Raw genomic sequence first — 13,834 nt, forward strand, 5'->3', positions numbered from 1 at the left:
CTACATTCCCAACACCCAGAGAAATACCTGGAAGAATAAATCAAGTTGTAAGAGGACCTAAAGGATGAAGTCAATAAAAACTTCAAAAAGCACTTTCTATGCTTCTGTAGCAGTTGCATTACAGTGACCCTGCTTCAACTCTCAACAGGGTCACTGTGTCAGCAATACCCATTAATGGGATTTAGATCAGAGTCATCCTCTGACATGCTGGATCCCTTACAGCCTGGCTACAACTTGGCTCTCGCCTCTAAATATCTTCATAACACACATTCAGCCTCTGTTTTTGCTTTCATTGAAATAGCAATGATGTATAGAATTACACAGGTTTCAGGTATACATCAATATGAATCAACACATGTATATTTTGACTATATTAAATTCACCATCAATGGCCCAACTCTACCCTTCAGGATCGGGCTGACCCCTTTTACCAGATTTATCAACTTCTCTTCCCTTTTAGTAGCCCTAATTTGGTCCCCAAAGTTGTTTTGTTTCACTTAGCTCATTCATTTTGTTTATGTAACACATGAGTGAAATCACATAGTGTTTGCCTGTCTCTGGCTTACTTCACTAAATATATTATCTTCTAGGTCCATCTATATTGTTGCAAATGGCAGGGTTTTGTTTTTTTATGACTGCATAGTATTCCATTACGTTAAGACCATGTCTTCTTTACTCAGTATCTGTCATGGGCACTCATGTTGTTTCCCACTCTTGAATGTTAATAAAACTAATGCTTCAGCAAGCATGGGCATGCATGTATCTCTTTAACTGAGTAAAGTAAAAAGAAGAATGTGCATGTTGTTATTTTTAGCATCGCTTAGCTCCTGCAAGAACAAAAATGGCTGCCAGGAGTCATGGATTCATAGTGCCAGCATCGAACCTCATCAATAACCCTGGAGGCAGAGAGAAAGGGAGAGGGGGAGGGAGAGGGAGAGGGATATTTTGTGTAAGGGTTAGTTCCTGGCACAACCATAAACCAAAACTGAGCAGTGGTCCAGTTAAAAAAAAAAAAGGCTTTTGTGCAGCAAAAGAAAATGAATGCCTTTCAAAATGAAAAGACATTCTATTTTGTGGGAGAAAATATTTATTTGCAAATCATATATTGATAGAGGACTGATATTCAAAACATATAAAGAAATTGTATGACTCAATGACAAAAAAAAAACATGAACAATTTCAATTAAAACCTATTAAACTTTAAAAGTGGTCAGAAGATACAAATAGACTCTTCTCTAAAGAAATCACATAAAGATGCTCATCAATTCTTTTAAAAATATTTTATTTTATTTATTGGATGGAGCCAGAGAGAAGTACAGAAAGGGGAGGGGGAGACAAAGTGGGTGAAAGACACCTGAAGCACTGCTTCACCACTTGTGAAGCTTTCCTCCTGCAGGTGGTAACCAGGAGCTTGAATCTGGGTCCTTGTGCATTGTAACATGTGTGCTCATTCAGGTGAACCACCACGCAGCCCAAATCAATTCTTATGATCAGGAAACTGCAAATCAAAAGTGAGATATTACCTTCTACCTGTGAGCATGGATATTGTCCAAAAGACAAGAAACAACAAGCATTGATGAGGATGTGCAATGAAGGAAACACTTGTACACTGCTGGTGGGAGTGCAGCCATTATAGACAGCAGTATGGAGAGCCTCTAGGAAATTAAAAATAGAACACCCATATATAATCTAGTTATCCCACTTCTTTTTTTTTCAGCACGAATAAACCAGCTTTAATATTTTGTATTTATATAGTGCCTTCTTCAAGAACCTTAGATACTTTACAGACATTATATCGAATTAATCCCCACAACAACCCTGTGAGGTAGGTTGTTGGGGAATTATGCAGATGCAGTCTTTGCCCTCAGGTTTTGCCACTTCCCGTGATATTCTCAGGTGCTTTCCCCAACCAATCCTGTCCCGACATGTCACTCTGGGGTGTTGACCTAAAAAGCCCACCTACTCTCCCTTACCTCTCCCCTTTCTTCTTGCCTGGCCCCATAGCAGGGGACAGCCATTCTTGGCTGGCTCCACGTGGCCCGAACTGCTGCGTTCCCACCTCAACCCTGAGGTCCCTGCGTGAATAAAAGATTGTGTTCCCTTTCTGCTCCAACCCTCCTTTTTCTGTGTCCCGCTGCTGCCGCGTCAAATGACAGTAGGTATTATTCCCATTTTACAAGAGAGGGAGACTGAAGCATAGAGAAGTTAAGTGGCTTGCCCAAGGCCACAGAGTTAAGTCCACCGAAGAGCCAGGACCTGAGTGCCATTAGCCTCCCAGCTCCCAGTTAAATACCTCAGGAGAGAATCTTGAATGGTACGTATCTTCAAAGAAATATCAAGAGTAGTATGTTATGAAAATGAGGTCTTTCTACTGCCACTTCTTAATGCCCTGCCAGCTCTGTGCTTGGAGGTTGTTTCCATCTAGGATGTGTTGTTCTGTTTCTCACTTCCTAAAAATCACTATTTTTGGTTCTTTTAATTGAACATGACAGCACAGCACTAACCCTCACTGCTCAAAATGGCTCACTGACATAGCTACCTCTTAATTTTTAGTTCATTGTTACAAACTGACATCCCACTATAACAGACAAGCATTTCACACACCGAGTACAAAACAGACCACACATACACACTTTACCCTCATATTCTCCAATATAAAGATATCATAACTAAACTTACATCAATGTTCAGAGTTGACAGATATCTTATAAATGTTCTTTACCAGGCACTTAACACCCTTTCTTCAAGAATAGTCCCTCCCTCTCATTAGGTCTTTCATGACTGACATTTTTTAAGTCTGGGCCAATTAGCTTACAGAATATTTCACAATCTACATTTTCTCCTACAAATAGATTAATGATAAACATTTTTGGTGAGATGAGACTGTGAACCTCTCTAGTGTGTTATATCTGGGATAGTTTAATGCCAGTTTATCCCATTATGATGATACTGAATGTGACTATTAATTCTAAAGGCATCTACCAGATATCTCAGTCACAAAGGTTTACTTACCTCTTTATTATTACTAAGTAAGCTTTTGGATAATAATTTAAGACTATGTTCCTTTGCTCCTAGTTTCTAATAACTTAAGAGTAAAATATATTGAAAATGAATTTTAATATATTTGTTGTTGACAATGCTATTAGTGCAGTAGTATATATAGCTTTGTTCACTAAAAGATCCCCATATCAATGACATGACAGCATCTTGAACCTGGGTCCTTGAGCATGGTAATGTGTGTTTAACCAAGTGTGCTACCACCCAGCTCCTACAAGGCACTTTTCTTAACCTATAAAAATTATTACATCCTTTTAAAACACTTCAGAATGTATATTCTTTCACTTCTTACAAATGCCCCCTATGCCTTCATCCATGTTTATTAACATATTTCACTAACCTTTCCAAATATCCTTCTTTGCAAAATGAAAAAAAAAATGTATTCATTGGTCAATTGCTCTGAGCATAGATTCATAAATTATTTAGTGACTCTAGAGAAAAATCTGTCAATCACTATTTAGGAGCAGTCTCTGAATTTCCTCTTTCAACAAAAAACTTTTCACAAATTTCAATTAACAAGATGATAAATAAAACATACTCCTAAGTAGTTACTTTAATTCAAAATTTTAAAAATGCTAATTCAAAAAGCACTTGCTATATGTGAAGCAAGTGCTAAGTACTGTTGGAAAAACCAAATTAGTAAAACACAGCCCTGCCTTCTAGACTTTGATAGACCAAAGAAAAACAAAGATACATGTAAATAAAGAGATCATAAACTTCAGAAATATTTAATCCCTACAAGAAAGGGAGAATTTTACAACACCTCAGAAGAGGGCTGATGAAATAGCTCACTTGGATGGTGTGCTGCTTTGCCAGGCTTGAGCCAATCCCTCACTGCACTGAAAGAAGCTTCAGTGCTATATGTGGTCTCTTTCAGTCTCTGCTCTGCCTCTCTATCTAAAATATAAAATAAAAACCAGAAGTAAGACATATTCATTCCAAATCAACTGTGGTCTAATTACTCATCTCTTCATATAACCACACCCTTTGCCATGTACTTTTGTGAGTGCTCCAGCTGAGGGAGAGACATACTTTAATTTAGGTGTTAGCAATGTGTTGTTCAACAGACAGAATGAGGCTAGATTGCTAAGACTGCCAGCTATCATGAAGGTCTCAAGAAGACAATATGTTTCTGCTTGAGCTCTTGAACTTCTACTATGGCAATGAGAAGAAAATGTCTAAGCTTATGTGTGTGTCCTAGGAGGAAAGAACAAGTGTGCAGAGTAAAGCTGAGATAGCCCAGCCCAGCTCAGCTCAGCTCAGCTCAGCTCATCTCAATTTTAAATCAACCCATAGATCTATGAGAATAAATGTTTGGTATTTTAAGCGAGTGTACTGTAGGGTAGGGACTAACTGTGCAGACTTTTATGACAAAAAAGATCTGATACACAGAGGGATAAAGGAAATATTGGGTGTGGCACCAATTCTGAACTTAAAAGGAACAGATTTGATGATGGGAAGAGAAGGCGTGAGACCATTATAAGCTGAAGGAAAAGCATAGGCAGAATCTCAGAGGTGCAATCAAATAAAACAAGAACAGGGATGCAAAGGAAAGGTAGAGTATAGTCAGAGTATTAAAGGATATCTGGGGATGTGGGGCTACAGAGCAGCAGCAGCAGCTGTGTTTATCTACTCTCCTCTCCAAGGTCAACTAGGAATACCAAAGGAGACCACCTGGAACTGCAACAAGACAGGACTAGAATGACTTCAGGAACCCACCAAATCACCAGTGAGTGCAAACACTTGTGGCTCATGGACAGGCAGGAGCCTAGGGAAAGATTAAGTGGCTGGGAATAGTCTGGAAGTTTACCAGTTGAGACACAACCTCAAGGCTGTTTCACCAACAAAAAGACAGCTGAAGGGAAGGGAGGACTCCCATAAGACTCACCAAATGAAACTGTGAGTCTCCATTGCTATTGCCCTCTGAATCTGGAGCAGCTGCAGGGAGGCCCTGTGCTGACACCAGGGGACAGAGAATTTACCAGGAAACTCAGGAGAAGATCTGTACCTTGGGGGCCAAGTGGTGGGGCTGTGAGAGTCTCTTTGCATAACCACTGGATTATCTCTGCCCTACCCTGGTTTATCTTTTGTGCAGGAGTCAGTGATTAAGACAAGAAGCCTACAGATAGTTTAAAAGCCCTCAGGCTCACATAGCCTACAGGTAAGAAAAAGAACAAAAGAGGCTTTTAAGCCACTGTGCTCCAACTCAGGGATTAAAATAATATTAAAACAACTGTCATTTTCCACAACTGTGAACCCTTAAATTACCTTATGTAGAGACAAATCAAACCAGGCAAGAGTGATCAGTAAGTTGAAAAATACTGAGAGAGGGACCTCACAACATACTATATACAATGGTTAAACCAATAAGAAGAAATATTGGAGAAATGAACCAGGACAAGAGTCCAGTTAAAAGCCCAGCAAAGGGTGAAGCAAAATAAAGAGGTCAACATACAAACACTAGCTAAGGAAATAATCACAGGAGTAAAGAGTTTGAAAGAATAATCATCAGAAATGCAGAAACAACAAATGAGACCCTGGAATAAAACACTAATTATCAAGTTTATTAGAGAGCTGAAAGTTGAAATAGCTGAGCTAAAAACACTACTAGTGGAACAAGCTAAAACAGTATCAGAACAGCATAACAAAATAGATGAACTCCAGAAAATAAGACAGGGGAAAGAGAATAGAATAAATGAGGTTGAAGACAGAATTGGCAAGATTGAGGATGAATTAGAAACAACTTAAAAAGAATTTAAAGGTCTTAAAAAGAGATTAAGAGATATTGAAAACAACAACAGAGACCTATGGGATGACTTCAAAAGAAATAATATATGCATTACTGGCTTACCAGAGGAAGAAAGAGAAGCAGGGGAAGAAAGCATTCTTCAGGACCTAATAGCTGAGGACTTCTCTAGTTTAGACAACATCAAAGACATAAAGGTTCAAGAAGCCCAGAGGGTCCCAAACAGAATTAACCCAGACTTAAAGACACCAAGACACATCCTATTTAGAATGTAAATGAATAAGGATAAAGAAAGGATCCTGAAGGCTGCAAGATAAAAACAAAGAGTCACCTACAGAGGAAAACTCATAAGATTAGTAGCAGACTTCTCCACACAAACACTACAGGCCAGAAGAAAATGGCAAGATATCTATCAAGTGCTCAATGAGAAAGGCTTTCAACCAAGACTACTGTATCCTGCTGGACTGTCATTTAGACTAGATGGAGGCATCAAAACCTTCTCAGACAAGCAACAGTTGATGGGCTGGCGGGGGGTCGGGGTGGGTGGGTGGGATGGGACACAGTCTTTTGGTGGTGGGAATGGTGTTTATGTACACTCATAGTAAAGTGTAGTCATATAAATCACTAGTTAATATGAGAGGGGAAAAATTGATTATATGTCTCGTAGTTTTTAAAACACAGACTGAGTCTTTTTAATATATAGGCTGTGTATTTGATAATGCAGACTCTCTCAAAAGCCTAGACCAAGTAGATCAGAAGCAACCAATAGCACAGCTATATACAAGATACTGGGTACCATACAGCAAACCCTAACAAAATGACTTTTCAAAGTTAACCCAATTACCAAATAATGTGATGATAACAATAACTATCCATTGTCTTTTTGAACCCTAAGAAAGCAGGAGCCTCACATTTCCACTATAGAGCCTATATTTCCCCCAGTCCTGGAACCTTAGAGTAGGGCACACTTTCCCGCAAGCCTCTCCCAATTCATATAAAATAATATTGCATCTGCCAGTCACAACCTAATCAACGCAACGAGTGCCACCTCAAATGCTTCAGCTCAGACTGTGTCTAAAGATTTCAGGTGTGGAATGACAACCCTTCAGCTTCATTACTCGGGTGAGACCTTTCCTTTCATAGTATTCTCTAATTCCATCCCAGGTGGTTCACTTTCAAACAAAGTCCCAAAACCTAGATATAAACCAGGTTCTGTGAGAGAGAGCATATGTTCACATGTATCCATAAACTAGTGCAAAATATATACCTGAAAGTAGAAGTACACTAGAGTTTGCAGTGAGTACCCCCCCAACACTTCCTCTCCACTATTCCAACCTTTGGGTCCATGATTCTTCAACAATTTGTTTGGCTATGTATGTTAACTCTCTTTTCAGCCCCCAGGTTCCAGATGTCATCAGGATGCCGGCCAGGCTTCCCTGGACTGAAGACCATACCAATGTGTTCTGGAGCTTCACTTCCCTAGGGACCCACCCTACAAGGGAAAGAGACAGGTAGACTGGGAGTATGGACCGACCAATCAACATCCATGTTCAGCAGGGAAGCAATTACAGAAGCCAGACCTTCCACCTTCTGTAACCCACAATGACGTTGGATCTATGCTCCCAGAGGGATAGAGAATGGAAAAGTTATCAGGGGAGGGAATGGGATATGGAGATTGAGTGGTAGCAATTGTATGGAGTTGTACCCCTCCTATCCTATGGTTTTGTTAATGTCTCCTTTCTTAGATAAAAATAAATTTAAAAAAATAAAAGAATTAAGCATTAAAAAAAAAAGAATCAACTATCAACAAGCCTGCCCTGAAAGACATTCTGAAAGGTCTCCTATAAACAGTCAGACCACCATAAATATGCCATAGATTGAACACTCTAATTATCTATAAGAATGGCATTAAAATATCTTCAATCTTTGATATCAAATGTCAGTGGCCTGAATTCACCTACTAAAAGGCACAGAGTAGGAAGATAGATTAGAAAACACAAACCAACAATATGCTGTCTACTGGAAACCCACCTAACACAACAAGACAAACACATAATCAAAGTGAAAGGATGAAAAATTATCATACAAGCCAACAGCCCACAAAAAAAGGGCAGGAATAGCTATTCTTAAATCTGACATGATAGACTTTAAAATCAATAAAATTAAAAAAAGATAGGGATGGGCACTACTTAATATTCAGTGGATCAGTCAATCAAGAAAACTTTACAACTATTAACATCTATGCACCCAATGAGAAGTCATCTAAATACATCAACCATTTACTGAAAGAGCTACAGCAATATGTTAACAGTGACACAGAAAAACATAAGGAATCCAGCAAGAATCTTTTGGAAATCATCGGGCAATACAGTAAGGTGTCAGGCTACAAAATTAACATTCAAAGGTCAGTGGCATTCCTCTATGCAAACACTAAGTTAGAAGAAGTTGAAATCCAGAAATCAATTCCTTTTACTATAGCAACAAAAACAATAAATTATCTAGGAGCAAAGCTAACCAAAGAAGTGAAAGACATGTATACTGAAAATTATGAGTCACTACTCAAGGAAATTGAAAAAGACACAAAGAAGTGGAAAGATATTCCATGTTCATGGGTTGGAAGAATTAACATCATCAAAATGAATATACTACCCATAGCCATATACAAATTTAATGCTATCCCCATCAAGACCTCAAACACATTTTTTAGGAGCATAGAACAAATGTTACAAATGTTTATCTGGAACCAGAAAACATCTAGAATTGCCAAAACAATCTTGAGAAGAAAGAACAGAGCTGAAGGCATCATACTCCCAGTTCTCAAAATGTATTATAGGGCCATTGTCATAAACACTGCTTGGTACTGGGACATGAATATACATACTGACCAGTGGAATAGAATTGAGAGCCCAGAAGGAAGCCCCCACACCAATGGATGTCTAATCTTTGACAAAGGTGTCCAGACTATTAAATGGAGAAAGCAGTGTCTCTTCAACAAGTGGTGTTGGAAAAAATGGGTTGAAACATGCAGAAGAATGAAACTGAACCACTATATTTCACCAAATACAAAGTAAATTCCAGGTGGATCAAGGATTTGAATGTTAGACCAGAAACTATCAGATACTTAGAGGAAAATATTGGCAGAACTCTTTTCCCCATAAATGTTAAAGACATCTTCAATGAAAGGAATCCAATTACAAAGACTACTAAGGCAAGCATAAACCTTTGGGACTACATTAAATTCTGCACAGCAAAAGAAACCACTACCCAAACAAGAGACCCCTCACAGAATGAGAGAAGATCTTTACATGCCATACATCAGATAAGAGGCTAATAACCAAAATATATTCAGAGCTTGCCAAACTCAATAAAAAGAAAACAATAACCCCATTCAAAAATGGGGAGAGGACATGAACAGAACACTCACCACAGAAGAGATCCAAAAGGCTGAGAAAAAAGGCATGAAAAAATGTCTTTGTCAGAGAAATGCAAATAAAGATAGCAATGAGATACCACTTCACTCCTGGGAGAATGTCATACATCAAAAAAGGTAACAGCAGCAAATGCTGGAGTGGCTGTGGGGTCAAAGGAACCCTCCTGCACTGCTGGTGGGAATGTCAATTGGTCCAACCCCTGTGGAAAGCAGTCTGGAAAACTCTCAGAAGGCTAGAAATGGACCTACCCTATGATCCTGCAATTCCTCTCCTGGGGATATATCCTAAGGAACTCAACACACCCATCCAAAAAAGATCTGTGAACACATATGTTCTTAGCAGCACAATTTGTAATAGCCAAAACCTGGAAGCCACCCAGGTGTCCAACAACAAATGAGTGGCTGAGCAAGTTGTGGTATATCTAAACAATGGAATACTTACTACTCAGCTATTAAAAATGGTAACTTCACTGTTTTCAGCCAATCTTGTATGGAGCTTGAAAAATTTATGTTAAGTGGAATAAATCAGAAACAGAAGGATGAATATGGGATGATCTCACTCTGAGGCAGAAGCTGAAAAACAAGATCAGAAGAGAAAACACAAGTAGAACCTGAACTGGAATTGGCATATTGCACCAAAGTAAAAGACTCCGGGGTGGGGGCATAGAATAAAGGTCCAAGAAGGATGACAGAGGACCTAGTGGAGGTTGTATTGTTATATGGGAAACTGAGAAATGTTATACATGTACAAGCTATTGTATTTACTGTGGAATATAAAACATTAATTCCCCAATAAAGAAATTTAAAATAAAATAAAATAAAACATTAAATCCCCAATAGAGAAATTTAAGAAAAGGAGCTCTGAAGATTACTGAATTACATACTAACCGGTCTTGGTTTTATTTTACACTGTGTGGTTCTGGAAGAGGAGAAGAATTTAAGCTGGCTTTGACTTTGGGAAAGTAATGTTGGCAACAATTTGGCCAAATGCAATGAAAAAAAGGGAATTAAATTAAGAATGATTGATTCCCTGTGATGTACTGAGTGCTTTGCCTTAATCATGTCATATCATCAATATCTCAAGAATCCTATGAAGTAAGTATTGCTATCTCCTTACATAGATTTAAAAAAAAAAAAAAAGCTCTGGTGATGAGATTAGGTAATTTCCCCAAAATTTCACAACTGGCAAGAGGAAGAGGCAGAGTTCACAGTTAGAATGCATGATGGAAATATGTGCTCTTTCCACTGTGATTATTCTGCCTTTTGAATATTGGGTGTAGTCTATTGCTGTACTGTAGGCAGTGGTAATGAATTATGACAATGGCGATAAGAAGAGAGAAAACAATATATTTTCTAAATATTATATACTTGTGCTTATTTATTTAGATTTTCTGGTCTCATCAGCTGGCTGGATGAGTGTGGTGGTGGAGCATGAGAAGACTTGCAGCTTTTGGAAGGAATAGCTGAAGTGTTGAGATGCCACTCAGATTAAGGGTACAGGAGAAGCAAATTTGCTGATAGGAGACCAAAGATACTAGTTTAGTCATCATCTCAAGAGAATTTTCTGACTGGCAGTACTAATGAACTGCTTCTGTGAACACTATTCTAGGGCCCTGTCCTTAACACTTTGCCTTAATTAAGTCACTCATGCACCCTCTAGAAGTAGGTGCTGTCTTAACCCGCAGTATTTATTGCTAAGAAAACTAAGGAACAGAGACAATGAGGAAAGCTTGCCTTCCTGGCCATGGTCCTGCCTGAATCTGGGGCCACACCCTCAATAGCCTCACTCTTAAATCAGCCAGTGAAGGTTCTTCCAGGAGCCAGGAGGTGGTGCATCAGCCAGAGCATATGCTTTACACCTGTGAGTTCCCAAGTTCAATGCCTGGCACCAGATGCCTTGTATGATGTTCTCATGTGGTACCTAGAACTCAGGTTCTCTCCATGGCAAGGTGTGTGCTTCACCAAGTGAACTATCTCTAAGACTAAAAAAATGTTTTTAGAGAGCTCACTGGGTAGGGCACATGCCTGGTCATACTTGCAAACCAGGTTCAACCCCAACACAGCACCAGGTAGTAGTACTATACCAGGCAAATTGCCTGCATTATCATCAGTCTTCTCCCACCTCTCCCCTCCTTTATCTGAATGAAAAAGTCAGTCTGAAAGCAGTGAAGTCTGCATGTGTGTAAGCAAGCCCCAGGCTTCACACACACAAAAAATGTGTGTGTATAGATAGAGATATATAGATACACACAGTCTTGATGGTTCTTCTAACATGTCAGGTCCCAATATTAATAATTTGTCAGGATAGTAACAACTATGCTGAAGCAGAAAGCCCCAGTCTAAAAGCTTAGCACAAAAAGAGGTCAGTTTTGCTCTCTCTCAAAATCTGCAGCACATTCAAGCAGTCCTGTAATAACACAGTTCCCTGTGAATCGGCAGACCTTCTCTGCTGCTTCCATGTTACATCACTTCCACAGCAACATGTGTTACCAACATAGCAGCCAAAAGGAAGGAGAGGGATGACATTTCTTGAACTGGCAGTTAGATTTTTTGTTCTAAAAGCAATAACATCTCATTCCTTCCACCACCCACCAGTCAGAACTAGTTTAATTTCACAGGGGATTGGAGATTATAATCCTACTATTTTTTTCAACTAGATGGGCTCACATAATATGCCAGCACTTAAGCACTTAGCTCTTAAAGGTCAAAGTCCAGGTAAAAACATTTATTTGAAATTTATCTGAATGAATACACATATATGCCTGCACATCTTAATTTCTATGTCCCTTCTAAGAATCTAGAGTGCCATGCCCTGTCCCGATACCACTACCATTTCTGACCTGAGGGATTGAAAGACCAAATGCCATAAACCACATGCTCTGAGGACTATATAGAATAGCCAGAATAGATCATTATTTTTCACTCAGTTATCTACTAGCCAGTCATTCAATAGTCATGAAATGAAAGACATTAAACTATGCAGCTTAGAGGATACAAAAATGACTAAATATCTAACCCTGTCCTCAAGCAGTTACAGTTCAATTAAGAAGCCAGGCCATGTCTACAAAATGTTAATAAACATAAGCAAAGCATCAGAAAATAGGTGACAGCGAACATTTTGGATAAGATATGCTATTTTAGACATTACTGAAGACAACAATGGGGACTATTTTGGAATGGCTCTGAATCTGTGTGGCTGAAAAAGCAGTGGGCTCAAACAAATAAAGAAGGACCTATGGGGGCTCTGGTGAATTGAAAAGTAAATGCTTTATCAAAAGGCTTTTACATTCTGGGAGAAAGTCACAAGCACTGCCTGGATCAAGCACACCACAATTTCTTGGCAGTGTCTTGACTATGACCTCTGGTTGAGAGTGCTTCCTTGAAAATATTTTTGTGTTAAAAACAAAACCTTACCAGTAAGAGGTAAATTTCAGTCACTGGCAATTCATGTGGGCAAACAAGAGATAAGGTTGAAGAGGCCTGGTCTTCAGAATCTCTGTTATTCCTGAGAAATCTTAGCCCCAGAGTTTGCCTAATCAAGTAACAGTAGTCTTGGGATGCCTATATGTCAAAAACTGAAATGTGTCTTGTCTAAATTATCGCAAATTTCATTTTAGTAAGGTCAACATGAATGAGGTTTCCCTGTACTCTGAAACCATATTTGATGGCATGATAAACGTTAAAATTAGAAACTAAACAACTTTGGAACAGTGTCAACATCTAAAGGAAAAACAAGGGGAGAACAATTAATTAACAGGACTGCAGAAGCAACAATAGATCAGTTCAATTAAGACCTTTTAAAGATGCATGCTATCACAGTATAGATTTTCTCTTCTTTCAAGAAGTGTGCATCTGCCCATGACACCACGGATCTTAGAATATGTTAAACCAGAACATTCACCTTTATGTTCTGCCTTGCCCTTTGACATCTAAAAACAAATGACCATCCATTTAATTAGAAAAGAACTTGGATTTGAAACCTTTAATAAAAATTCAATTTTCTTCTTCTGTATTAGCCTTTTAACAGCTTTTACTATTTCAGAACCCTTTAGTCTATACCTTAATTATAACACATTTAGTATCTGTCATTTGGCTCAATGTTATAGGCATATATTTATCTATTTAATTGTTATGTAGCTATTAAATATGTGATTATGAATTTGTGTTTTTTAATTTAATGGCTTCTTAAAATAGTTTCTAAGTATTTATATAAATTGTATATGTATGAAGTCACCAATAACAGATTAGTATTGCTGGAGGTGAGGGGTGGGAGGTAAGTGAAGGGAGCCAAAAGGCACAAAATCCAGCAATAAAGTAATTAAGTCAAGTGAGCATAGTGTACAGTGCATTGACTACAGTTAATAATAGTTTATTGCATATGTGAAAGTAGCCAAGAAAGTAGGTCTTAAATGTTCTCATCATAAGAGGGAAAATGTGATTACATATGCTGACAGATGTTCAGTAGACTCCTTGTAGTGGTCATTTTGCCATATTTACAAATACTGAATCATTATATTATACACCAGAAACTAATGGAATATCATGTCAGTTATATCTCTCAGTTTTTATTTTGTTTTGTTCAGATAAAGCCAGAGAGGCAG

The sequence above is a fragment of the Erinaceus europaeus genome, chromosome 7, assembly GCF_950295315.1.
Source record: "Erinaceus europaeus chromosome 7, mEriEur2.1, whole genome shotgun sequence".
NCBI lineage: Eukaryota > Metazoa > Chordata > Mammalia > Eulipotyphla > Erinaceidae > Erinaceus > Erinaceus europaeus.